The sequence below is a fragment of the Pseudorca crassidens genome, chromosome X, assembly GCF_039906515.1.
Source record: "Pseudorca crassidens isolate mPseCra1 chromosome X, mPseCra1.hap1, whole genome shotgun sequence".
NCBI lineage: Eukaryota > Metazoa > Chordata > Mammalia > Artiodactyla > Delphinidae > Pseudorca > Pseudorca crassidens.
Window position 1 is genome coordinate 130,753,386 of NC_090317.1, and position 14,096 is coordinate 130,767,481.

The following is a 14,096-nucleotide window of genomic DNA, read 5'->3' on the forward strand; positions in this document are numbered from 1 at the left end:
GGCAGTTTTCTCCAGTGGAACAACTGTTACACTTGCACAAAATTTTGAGTGGGAAAATCCGAAGTAGAGTTTGCGGGGGGGGGGGGATGTTAAACTAGGGAGCAGGTGCTGCCTGTATCTCATGATGAGTTTGGAGGATGTACAGTAAGTCCTCTACATACGAACGAGTTCCGTTCCAAGAGAGCGTTTGTAAGTCCAGCAACGTTAGCCTAGGTACCCAGCTAACACCATGGGCTATGTAGTACTGTACGGTAACAGGTTTATAATACTTTTCATACAAATAATACATAAAAAATAAACACAATAAAGAAAACATTTATCTTACAGCACAGTACCTGGAAAAGCACAGCAGTCCAGTACAACAGCGGGCATCCAGGGGCTGGCATCAAGGGAACAGGCAAGGAGAGTTACGGACTGGAGGAGGGAGAGGAGGTGGGAGATGGTAGAGCTGAAGGATCGTCAGCAATAGTAGATGGAGGGCGAGCTGCAATGTCACTCACTCGTGACGTTGCTGGAACAGGTTCTGGTTCCTTGCTGGAACCAGATGCACATTCGCATCTTTGAAAGTTCGCAACTTGAAGGTTCCTACGTAAGGGACTTACTGTATAGCGATGCACAGAACGCACATGTGCACTTGTGCTGAATGAAGGCTTTCTGAGTTGCTGACGCCACCCAGGAGCTCAGAGTTCCTTTTTTGTTAATTTTTATTTTTTATTGGAGTATAAGTGCTTTACAACGTTGTGTTAGTTTCTGCTGCACAGCGAAGTGAATCAGCCACACGAATACACACATCCCCTCCCTCCTGGACCTCCCTCCGCCCACCCCTCCATCCAATCCCACTAGACTATCACAGAACACCAAGCTGAGCTCCCTGCGCTATACAGCAGGTTCCCACTAGCTGTCTGTTTTACACATGGTAGTGTGTATGTGTCAAATCTAATCACCCAGTGCATCCCACCCTCCCCTTCCCTCTCTGTGTCCACACGTCCGTTCTCTACGTCTGCCTTTCTGTTCCTGCCCTGCAAATAGGTTCATCTGTACCATTTTTCTAGATTCCACATATATGCATTAATGTACGATATTTGTTTTTCTGACTTACTTCACTCTGTATGACAGACTCTAGATCCATCCACATCTCTACAAATGACCCAATTTCATTTCTTTTTATGGCTGAGTAATATTCCATTATATATATATACCACACCTTCTTTATCCATTCATCTGTTGATGGACATTTAGTTTGCTTCCACGTCCTGGCTATTGTAAATAGGGCTGCAATGAACATTGGGGTGCATGTGTCTTTTTGAATTATGGTTTACTCAGGGTATATGCCCAGTAGTGGGATTGCTGGGTCGTATGGTAGTTCTATTTGTAGTTTTTTAAGGACCCTCCATACTGTTCTCCATAGTGGCTGTATCAATTTACATTCCCACCAATGGTGCAAGAGAGTTCCCTTTTCTCTCCACCCTCTCCAGCATTTATTGTTTGTAGATTTTCTGTTGATGGCCATTCAGACCGGTGTGAGGTGATACCTCATTGTGGTTTTGATTTGCATTTCTCTAACGGATGTTGAGCATCCTTTCATGTGCCTCTTGGTCATCTGTATGTCTCAGAGTTCCTTGATATACTTATTGGAATGTGGAAATGACAGAGCCTGTGATGGAAGGACGGAGTGTACTACTTCTGCATCTAGATGTGCTTGTTATGGAGCCTGTCTTAAATCAAGTGGGATGAGAATATGATATGGGATCCTTTGCTAGCCATTGCACTTGGCACCAATCTAAATACCCCATTGCCTCTCTGAGAAAACCTTCGGGGGTGCAGGAACTCCATTGCAGAAAATCTACTGGCCTTGAAAAGGTAAAATGTGGCTTCCAAATCCTGAAATACACAGAGAAATTTCATTTAAATGTGCAGGACTACAGCAGACCCATTTCCTCCTGAGTAGAATACTTTTTGTTTTTTTGTTTTAACTTAAGGAGTCTGAGGATGGCAATACTGATAAAGGGCAAGGTATTTATTTTAGGGAATTTTTATAAAAAAGCAAACGGCTAAATAATTTAACGAGAATATGCATAAGGAGGTGGTTAGTAGATTGAACTTTATTTTTAAATTTATTTTTTGATTGAAGTACAGTTGATTTACAATATGTTGTATTACTTTCTGCTGTACAGCAGAGTGACTCAGTTATGTATATATTCTTTTTCATATTCTTTTCCATTACAATTTATCACAGGATATTGAATATAGTTCCCTGTGCTATATAGTAGGACCTTGATGTTTATCCATTCTATATATACTAGTTTGCATCTGCTAATCCGAAACTCCCACTCCATCCCTCCCCCACTCCCCTCCCCCATGGCAACCACTAGTCTGGTCTCTATGTCTGTGAGTCTGTTTCTGTTTAGTAAATAGGTTCATTTGTGTCATATTTTAGATTCCACGTGTAAGTGATACCATATGGTATTTGTCCTTTTGCATCTGACTTACTTCACTTAGTAGCATAACCTCTAGGTCCATCCATGTCCCTGCAAATGGCTATTTCATTCTCTTTTATGGCTGAGTAGTATTCCATTGTGTATATAGCACATCTTCTTTATCCATTCATCTGTCGACGGACATTAGGTTGTTTCCATATCTTGGCTATTGTCAGTAGTGCTGCTGTGAACATTGGGGTGCATGTATCTCTTTGAATTATAGTTTCGTCCAGATATATGCCCAGAAGTGGGATCGCTGGGTCATATGGCAACTCTTAGGTGTCTGTCTTATTCAGTAGGCTGAGCTCCTATATGGAAAACAAGCAGTGGGCTAGATTTGCCTTGTTGGCTCTCATCTGTGGACCTCTTCTCTTGTTTCAGAGTAAAAGTCTGTTAGAGCACTGGCCTTCTGAGCCATGTCGTTGATTGAATCTCCCTTTTATTTTTTAATCTATTTATTGAAGTATAGTTGTTTTACAGTGTTAATTCCTGCTATACAGTGAAGCGACTCCGTTATAGATATTCTTTTTCTTTCTTTTTTTCCCATACATCATTACTGGAATATAATTGTTTCACAATACTGTGTTAGTTTCTGAAAAACTAAAAATGGAACTACCATATGACCCAGCAATCCCACTACTGGGCATATACCTTGAGAAAACCATAATTCGAAAAGAGTCATGTACCACAATGTTCATTGCAGCCCTGTTTACAATAGCCAAGACATGGAAGCAACCTAAGTAAGTGTCCATCGAAAGAGGAATGGATAAAGAAGATGTGGCACGTATATTCTTTTTCATCTTCTTTTCCATTATGATTTATCAGAGGATATTGAATGGAGTTCCCTGTGCTGTGCAGGAGGACCTTGTTGTTTATCCATCCTATTTATAACAGTTTGCATCTGCTAATCCCACATTTCCAGTCCATCCCTCCCCCACCCCCTCCCCCTTGGCAACCACAAGTCTGACTGCACTTATTTTATTTATTTATTTATTTATTTTGTGCTACGCGGGCCTCTCACTGTTGTGGCCTCTCCCGTTGCGGAGCACAGGCTCCGGACGCGCAGGCTCAGCGGCCATGGTTCACGGGCCCAGCCACTCCGTGGCATGTGGGATCCTCCCGGACCGGGGCACGAACCAGTGTCCCCTGCATCGGCAGGCGGACTCTCAACCAATGCGCCACCAGGGAAGCCCTGAACTTACTTTAAATGGAGGAGATTCAGGATGGACCTGTATCCAACCAAAGTGGGTTTCATAACGTGACAAACATTAGAAAGAAAGAAAAAAAAAACTACTTCCCTGCTGCTTTGTCTGTCCTGAAGAGGAGCTTTTTATTTCTTGGTAATACTTCACACTGATAACGTAGAAAGAGGCAACCATTATTGTGACAAAGAGTTAAAGACAGCTTAGGTCCTTCAGCCTCCTGCAGAAAAGAATTAATGGGAACAAGGGAAACATAACAGGAAAATGGTACTGTTGTAAAAAACACATGGAAGTCCCCCAACATAGAAAAAACTTAGGTAGCATTCTTTGCCAGGACATTTTTTTTGGTAGGGCATGGACATCATAAAATGCATTCTCTTAAAATCCCAGGCATGTGCTAGTAGCCGAGTAGAGTATGTGTCATGCATAATGTGAGGATGATTTTAAGTCACGTAGGCAGCTTTTCCTTTCTTACACAAAATGTTCCTAAAAATTAACACAACATTTGTTTTTTCTGGGTTTTTTTTTCTATTTATTTATTTATTTGGCTGTGCCAGGTCTTAGTTGCAGCATGCGGGATCTTCATTGCTGCATGCGGGATCTTTAATTATGGCATGCGAACTCTTAGTTGTGGCTTGCATGCAGGATCCAGTCCACTGACCAGGGATCGAACCCCGGCCACATGCATTGGGAGCACAGAGTCTTAACCACTGGACCACCAGGGAAGTCCCACACAACATTTGAACGTGAGAAAATCAGATAACAAACTCCACGCTGAAAAGAGAACTGTAGGTCCATAAAACAAAAAATGAACACTGAAATATTTATTTTAGGCAAAATCACCAATAACAGTAGACCAGCGTTTCACACTTCTTTGGTTTTTTGGTGTTCGTTTCCGTCAGAATGGCGCACACCATTGGCAAATCTGAGTCCCAAAAGCTGGAGATTCCATTTTCTCATCTCACTGAATGATGTTCACATTGGTCTTCAATCTCATTAACTTTTTGAAACATGTACGTCTTTTTTTTTTTTTTTTTTTTTTTGGCTCTGCTGCGTGTCTTGCGGGATCTTCATTCCCCGACCAGGCATTCAACCTGGGCCGCGGCAATGAAAGCGCTGAGTCCTCACCACTGGACCGCCAGGAACTTCCCTGTACTTCATGTTATAATACTAACACCTTCATGGCTCCCTTTTCTAACCTTTTAAAAACAAAATAATAAGGGCAATAATCAGTAAGATATTTAAAAAACCGTATTGGCATCACTGTACACGGATGACAACTCTATCAAAAAGTAACCATTGACTGAGAATCCTGCTCTTTGGGAACACATGGTACTGGAGTGTCAGATGATACAGGGAAACGTGTACCTAAATATGTTTTTACATATTTAAAATGTATAAATAATCCAGATATGTGATCTCTATACAATGCATGCATAAATATAGATATATAAATAAACAGGATACATATGTATTAGGGTATTTAAATAATAGTATTTTAAAAATTCTTCTTAAACAGCGAAGTGTTAATGTTCTGGTTACCAGTAGCATCAAGGGCTATATCTTTTCACACTTGACTAAGGATCTGTACCTCAGCATTTCCCAGCAAATTCTCATCGAGTCTTCTTCACTGTGGGTCACGTGATGATCTGTGAACCAATCTCCGTGGTCAGGAAGTATAACCTCCTGGTTGACTAAAATCTAGGTTATAAGTTCCACTGTGGAGCATGAGTTGGACTCAAGTCTATCAGAAATGTTGAGCTGAAGGGCAGAAAACAGTTGGTCCCCCAAAGAGAAACAGCTGTAGTTGCTGGGATAAACTAGATGGAACTGAAACGGGTATCCACCAGACACAACCAGTCAGTGACAGCGACAGGGCCAGGATGCATACCCACTGACCTGACACTGGACAGCCCCATGAACAAGGAAGGAAAGGCAAGACGTGAAGTGATGCAGGACTTGTGTGGGAAAGGAGAGAAGTGTTGCACCCAACGCTGAGAGCTTGGAAATGTAGGTCAAGGCCAGATGATGGAAGAATTGAAAGTCAGACTTGGGAGATTAATGATGAACATCCCCCAGCAGAGTGGGGCATTTGTTACAACGGGTGAACCTACCCTGACGTATCATCATCACCCAGAGTCTGTAGGTTTCATTAGGGTTCACTCTTGGTGCTGTACAGTCTGTGGGTTTGGGCAAATGTATATAGTGACAAGCAGACTGATAACTTTTTTGGTCAACCTCCTATGCTGGACAGACTTTAAGGAAACCACCCCAATAATCCTTGACTTCTTGACTTCCGGCCTTTGTATCCTTGTATCTGCCAGTGCACCCAGGCTTATGATGTCACTCCTGTGTTTATACAACATAAAACTGCATCTTTCTAGCAGACTCTCTCTAGAGACTTTCTCTGTTGCTGACGCTGAAGAAGTCGATGGTCATGCTGGGAGGCCATGTGAGCTGAGGATGGCCCAGAAAAGCAGGTGGCTTCTGGGTGATAACCAGCAAGATGGTGGCCTCTCAAACCAACAGCCACTAGGCAACAGAATCTTACAGTGACCTGCCTGAGCTTGGGAATGGATTCTTCCCCAGTCAGTCCTCCACATGAGAGCTCAGCCCAGCCCAGCACCTGTACGGAAGCCTCGCCAACCTCTACCAAGAGGATTCATCTGTGCCTGAACTCCTGACCTGCAGAAACTGTGAGATCAGGCATACACATTACGTTCCGGCTAAGTCACAATCTCTTTCAGAGAAGGGAGAGCCCTTTGCTTACTGCCACCAGCTCAGTTCAGTGTGGACCCTGAACACAGTATACTAACGATGTCTTGAATGGCAAGGATGCCTTCAAGGAGCAAAGAAGGGAGAAGTCGTGGGCTGGAAACGAATTGCTTTGCATTCTGCAAAGGGCGTCGTCTTGTTTCTAAATGCTTTCTGACGCCAGAGAAATCTCTAAAGTGAAGACAAGTGTAGCATGAACTAATTCACGTTCATTCAGTAGATACCAGTAAAGAGGGAGCAGCTCTGGACCTGGGCGTGGAAGATAAGGGTTAGAACCCCAGTGCTTCCGTTTATCAACTGCTTGAAACTACCAGCACAGTTAACCTTCTTCAGTCTCCAATTCCTTATTTGAACAGTGCAGATAATCATACGTCACGGAGAGGCGATTACCCAGAGTAGGCAGTGGGCAGGCACCTCTGAAAGCACTGGAGGTTGTTCTCCATATCCTAGGAGCTTGATCAAGGTGATTTCACTCCCTTACTTTCTTCCCAGAAGTATTAAGGAGCAGCATTTTTAAAAATATATGTATTTTTATTTATTGTCTAAGAACACTTAACATGAGATCTACTCTCTTAGCAAATTAAATGTACAACACAGTGTTGTTAGTTCTAGGCCCAGTGTTCTATGGTGGATCTCTGACTTTTTAAAAATTTTAATTTTATTGCAGTGTCGTTGATTTACAATGTTGTGTTAGTTTCAGGTGTACAGCAAAGTGATTCAGTTATATGTATACATATATCAACTCTTTTTTAAGATTATTTTCACATATAGGTTATTACAGAATATTGAGTAGAGTTCCCTGTGCTATACAGTAGGTCCTTGTTGGTTATCTATCTTATATATAGTAGTGTGTGTGAGTGTGTGTGTGTGTGTGTGTGTGTGTATGTGTATGTGTGTTTGTGTGTGTTTTCATCCCAAGCTCCTGATTTATCCCTCCCCCCAGTGTTTCCCCTTTGGTAACATTAAGTTTTTGATATCTGTAAGTCTATTTCTGTTCTGTAAATAAGTTCATTTGTATCTTTTTTTCAAATTAGATTCCACATATGAGTGATATCATATGATATTTGTCTTTATCTGACGGACTTCACTCAGTATGACAATCTCTAGGTCCATCCATGTTGCTGCAAATGGCATTATTTCATTCTTTTTTATGGCTGCGTAGTATTCCATTATATATATATATATATATATATTTATATTTGTACCACATCTTCTTTATCCATTCCTCTGTCAGTGGACATTTAGGTTGCTTCCATGTCTTGGCTATCGTGAATAACACTGCAGTAAACATAGGGGTGCGTGTATCCTTTTGGATTATGGTTTTCTCTGGATATATGCACAGGAGTGGGATTGCTGGGTCGTATGGTAGCTCTATTTTTAGTTTTTTAAGGACCCTCCATACTGTTCTCCATAGTGGCTGCACCAGTTTACATTCCCACCAACAATGCAGGAGGGCTCCCTTTTCTTAAGGAGCAGTATTAATTAACTGTAGCAATTATGTTCTCTGGAAAACAAGATGAATCTGGGGCATTCTCTTCCAGGCATCCTATTGTTTTTCTTATTATTTTTATTACTCTCCTGCAGAAGGGCAACAAATGGTAAGCTCCCTGCTATGAGGGGTTTTCAGTAGAGGGAGAGAACTCTTCATGTCTCTATCTCGATGGCTAGTGGTCTCGCAAATTGCAAGGTGCAGTATAACTTGGAGTCATTCATTCAGTCATCAACCCAATAACGACACAGTTGACCCTCGAACAACATGGGGCTTAGGGGCAGTGACCCTCTGCACAGTAAAAAGTCTACCTGTAACATACAGTTGGGTCCCTGTGTCCCCGGTTGCATCTTGGGATTCAACCAACCTCGGATTACTTAGAACTGTAGTATTTACTGTTGAAAAAAAAATCCATGTATAAGTGGGCTTGCATAGTTCAAACTCATGTTGTTCAAGGTTCAACTGTATATTGAGAACATCATTTGGGCGAAGCATGGTAATAGACTCTGTGGATTAAAAAAAAAATAGAAAATTGGCCATAATTCTTCAAAGAGTTTCGATTGTTCTGACCCTTAACATTTCCCTTTGATTTTATTGTGTATCAGCAACGGAATTCTGCAGCATACCTGGTAAAGGTCAGAGCAGAGTTGGCCAGGATGCTACATTAATCTAAGTATCATTCCTAGTTATAAGATGAATAGGAATTTGATAGCAAAAACCCTATCTTCCTAAACTTAGAGGAAGAATTGAAAGCAGATGGTTTGCATATGTTCCCAGCTTTTGCTCTGAGTCAGTGCGGCCAAATTTTTCATCGATATTCAGTGTCTTTTCACATTCACATCACTTTGGAATATATGCTCTTTAAGATGATACTTCTAAGAGATTTTTTGCCCATTTTACTGGTTAAGTACAACATACCCGCTTTCATCTAATCCCTTAAACTGAACTTTGGATGAAGTATGTGTACCTGGGTCAGCTTAATTCAGTTGCTATCATGGTTCACTCAAGAAGGAAAATGAGAATAATCTATTTTTTTTATGGATGAAAGAAGGTAGAGTTCTGCCCTCAATGAATTTACTTCAAAAGCAAACACTAAATACAGATGGGAATTAAAGAAAAAAAAACAAAACACTCGACAAGATCTATTTAGGGACCCTGAAGCTCTAAAGCATTAGAAAAAACAGATTTCAAACATGGCACGTGTTTTTACTGCCACCTGTTTTCGATTCTCACCAAACTGAATAGATTCCATTGAATGATTTAATTCCAATGATAAGTAAAACTGAGCAAACACAGAAATCATAGATCAGCTCTCTACTCACTAAAATCCTGTGTTCACTAGAGCATTTCACGTAGAGTTTAAAAGGAATGCACAATGGATTCAACGTGCTCCATCTCCGAAAAATAAAGAAGGTAAATTATCTTGTTTGGAGCTCTCAAGGCACTCCTGGGGGCTTCTAGTTGTTTTTCCAGCCCATTCTGGTTCCATCAATGACTTAAATCCACAGTACCAGGTACCTCGGAGTATATTTGAATGGCAATTTGAGATTTCCTTGTCGTAATAAGATGCCTTTGAGTACTTTCCTTTCATTAAAAAGGAATGGAAGAAAACCTTTTTGAAACAAGGTGAACCATGGTGAGGGAAGGTTAATCTTGACCTCCAAGCTGTACAGTGCCCCCAAAGGCTGGATTTCATACCAGTGGGTATCGAAGGGTAGACTTAGAAGATGTCAATCCCTCCAAAATTCTCCAACGCCATTAGCTTGGGGGCTTTCCCCCTGCAGTCTGTCCTCTTCTGTGAACCCAGCCTGGTCTATCACATCCTCAAAATGATGAGCTCACCGTCTCTCTCCTGTTTTACTTTCTTGGAGAATCTGGGCTGTAGAAAGGCAGTGAAAACATTTACATCTCACTGTTAGAGCACTAGATGTTAAAACACTCATTTTACAACTTAACCCACTGCTTCAACGGCACAGCCAAGACTGCAGAGATTAAGTCATAAGTCCCAGGAGCAGTGCAGCTCTAGAACTTCATGAAGAAGAAGGGTCCACTGAAATAGACATCTTTTATATTGCTTCTAGCGAAAGCAGCCCATGCTGGATCCGTCTAGCAGTTCATTTAAAAAGAAAAAAAAAATCAGGGAAGCAAGAGTATAATGGCAAAGAGAGTTACATAATTCTCCAGGTTATTTTTAGAATCATTTCCGTGGTGTGAAAAATAACTGAGGCAGGAATTAATAACGTGCATCTAGCTTCCTAGTAACCCGCTGAGCTTTCCCAGCAGTGGGGTTGCTTCCCCTGCATCGACAAAAGGAGTCTGGCGGAGGGTCAGCCTTGCTGTAACATGTCATGGCTGACAAGGCAGAGCAAAAGTCATGTCGTTTTCACCTCTTATTTCCGAGCTTGGGAGTCGCTGAAAGAAGGGGGAGCGGTGTGCTGATTCAGGCTGCCAGTAGTTTACAGAAGCGTTTCTCGTCACCAGTTTGCGGTCCTCTGTCTTTTCTTGCAGCCATGCTCAACTAGTATCCCTGTATTGAGCAGTTCCGGTACCTGCCTTTTATTCACTCTTCTCCAGATAAGGTAGAGAATCGATAAATATCAGTGCAGTTTCCTGTTGCCCTTTGTCCTCCGGGTGTTCTTGTTCTCCCAAAGCCTGCTTGCGCTGGAGACCAGCAGGCAGGAGCTAATCAACACAGTTCCGTGGCCACCGTTTCGTTTAGGATGTTGCAAGAAAAGACATTACTGTGACCACCAAGCTCTATGTTTCCTAATATTACGGAAACATTAACTCCACTGATGGGGATGGTGAGGGGCGCGTTACAAGAAGTGAGTTTCGTGGTAGAGATGCCAAGCGGGGACAGCCACAGGCAGATGGTGACCGCTGAGCAGGACACGGGGAGACTCCCAAAGTGTTTTCATGGTGAGCATTGCACTGCTCTGATTCCAGAGACCAAAGCCCTGTTACTCAGTAGGGCGGGGAATCCCAGACAAAGTTCCTCCCTTCTCTGGGCGTGCAGATTTTGTGCTCATAGGTCCTGAAAGAAGCAACGCGCACACCTGCAGACATCTGCCTGCACCCAAGGGGCTTAGAGAATGCTGAGCGGCTTTCAAACTGTTCTCTTTGTTACCGAAAGTGGGGCCTGGCTGCCCGCTGCTCCAAAGCCAGTAAAGAGGCAAGGCTGGAAGAAAGGAAAGTCTGCTCTGTTTGCAATGTCAGCACCCAGGGAGGAGGGCAGACTTCTGTCCAGAGGCCGACTTCCAGTCCTCCCCTCCCCCATGCCTCTCCCCCGGGCAACCACAGGTCTGTGCTCTATGTCTGTGAGTCTGTTTCTCTCTTGTAGATAAGTTCATTTGTGTTGTATTTTAGATTCTACATATAAGTGATATCATATGGTGTTTGTCTTTCTCTTTCTGACTTACTTCACTTAGTATGATCATCTCTAGGTCCATCCATGTCCCTGCAAATGGCATTATTTCATTCCTTTTTGTGGCTGAGTAATATCCCATTATATATATGTACCACATCTTCTTTATCCATTCATCTGTCGATGGGCAGTTAGGTTGCTTCCATGTCTTGGCTGTTGTAAATAGGGCTGCTATGAACATTGGGATGCATGTATCTTTTTGAATTAGACTTTTTGTCTTTTCTGGACATATGCCCAGGACTGGGATTGCTGGATCATATGGTAGCTCTATTTTTAGTCTTCTGAAGAACCTCCATACTGTTCTCCACAGCGGCTGCACCAACTTACATTCCCACCAACAGTGTAGGAGGGTTCAAAGGATACCGAGTTTTGGTCATATACATGACAAATTAAGTCCTAGACATCTACTGTACAGCATAGAGCCTATAGCTAACAATACTGTATTATAGACTTAAAAATGTACTGAAAGGATAAATCTTTTTTTTTTTTTTTTGCGGTACGCGGGCCTCTCACTGTTGTGGCCTCTCCCATTGCGGAGCACAGGCTCCAGACGCGCAGGCTCAGTGGCCATGGCTCACGGGCCCAGCCACTCTGCGGCGTGTGGGATCTTCCTGGACCGGGGCACGAACCCGTGTCCCCTGCATCGGCAGGCGGACTCTCAACCATTGCGCCACCAGGGAAGCCCAAGGATAAATCTTATGTTCAATGTTATCACACACAAAAAGTAGTAGTAATAAATAGAATGGGAGGAAATTTTTGGAGGTGATAGCTGCATTTATGGCAGAGATTGTGGCGATGGTTTCATGGGAGTAGACACCATCTCCACATGTCATTAAGTTCTATATATTAAACATGCACAGGGCTTCCCTGGTGGTGCAGGGGTTAAGAATCCACTTGCCAGTGCAGGGGACATGGGTTCAAGCCCTGGTCCAGGAAGATCCCACATGCCGTGGAGCAACTAAGCCTGTGCGCCACAACTACTTAAGCCCGTGCGCCTAGAGCCCGTGCTCTGCAACAAGAGAAGCCACTGCAATGAGAAGCCCGCCCGCCACAACAAAGAGTAGCCCTCGCTCGCTGCAACTAGAGAAAGCCCGTGCAGCAATGAAGACCCAACACAGCCAAAAATAAATAAATAGGTAAATAAATAAATATATTAAGAAAATAAAACCAAAAACAAGCCCATGACAGAGGTCTGGGACTGGTCCTTCTTCCCAGCCCCCAGAAGGAACCAACCCCCAAAACACCTTGATCCGTATCTTATATCATATAATATGTGGTTTATATATATGTAGGAGATAACTCTTATTTATCTATCTAAAGATGTATATACATATCACGTATATTTATATTATAAACACAAAAGTATATTATCTATTATACGTTATATACACTTTTTATTTTATAGATCACACCTAGGATTTCTTTCAAGGGATTGGCTCCCACGTTTGCGGGTGCTGTGACATTCAAAATCGGTAAGGCAGGCTGCAAAGTTAGGCAGGAGCTGATGTTTTAGTCTTGAGACAGGATATCTTCTTCTGTGGGAAATCTCACCTCTAATTTCAAGGCTTTTCAGCTGACCAGGAAAGAACCCCTTCCATTGTCAAGGGTAATCTGCTTTTCCTGCATCTTTTTAAAAAGGTTTATGTTGGCATATAGTTGCTTTACAACGTAGTGTTAGTTTCAGGTGTACAGCAAAGTGAATCATTTATACATATACATATATCCACTCTTTTTTAGATTCTTTTCCCATACAGGCCATTACAGAGTACTGAGTAGAGTTCCCTGTGCTATACACTAGGTCCTTATTAGTTATCTGGTTTATATATAGTAGTGTGTATGTGTCAATCCTAATCTCCCAATTTATCCCCCCCTGCCACTCTGCTTTTCTTAAAGTCTACTGATTCTGGATGTTAACCACATCGATCAAATACCTTCACAACAACATACAAACTAGTGTTTGATTAGACTACTGGGAACTATAGCCTAACCCAGCTAACATGTGATGTGATGAATTGTGCCCACCCCCGCCAAATTCACAGGCTGAAGCTCTAAGCCCCAGAAGCTCAGAATGTGGCTGTATTAGGAGATGGGGTCTTTAAAGAGGGGGTGAAGGTAAATGAGGCCACTGGGGTGGATCGTGATACAATAGGACTGGTGTCCTTAAAAGAAGAGGAGATTAGGACACAGACGGACACAGGGAGAAGACAGCCATCTACACGCCCAGGAGAGAGGCTTCAGGAGGAACCAGCCCTGCCCACACCTGGATCTCAGACTTCCAGCCTCCAGGACGGAGAGAATAAATGTCTGTTGTTTAAGCCACCTGGTCTGGAGTACTTTGTTATGACAATCCTAGCAGACTAATGCAACACATAACACTAACCATTAAACTATATAACAGACTGTGGGCTGCCATACTTAAAATATGTCCAGAATATTAACCACAAACAACAAAGCCTGAACAGGGAGTTTGAGAAGAACAGAAATACACATAAATTTAAATAAGTGAAAAAATTCTTTTTCCCTCATAAGGGAAGAAATGCAAATCCAAACGTGGGTGGGAACCCATATTTTTAACCTTCCGATAGATAACTAAAAAATCGACAACACCTAGGAGATGTTTTGATAATAAGTGTGTAAAAGCGTGAATCAGCCCCTTGAGAGGGAAATTCGGCAAAGAAGATTCACCCTTAAAAAACAAACGGTACAATCAACAAATGAACAGAAGACCT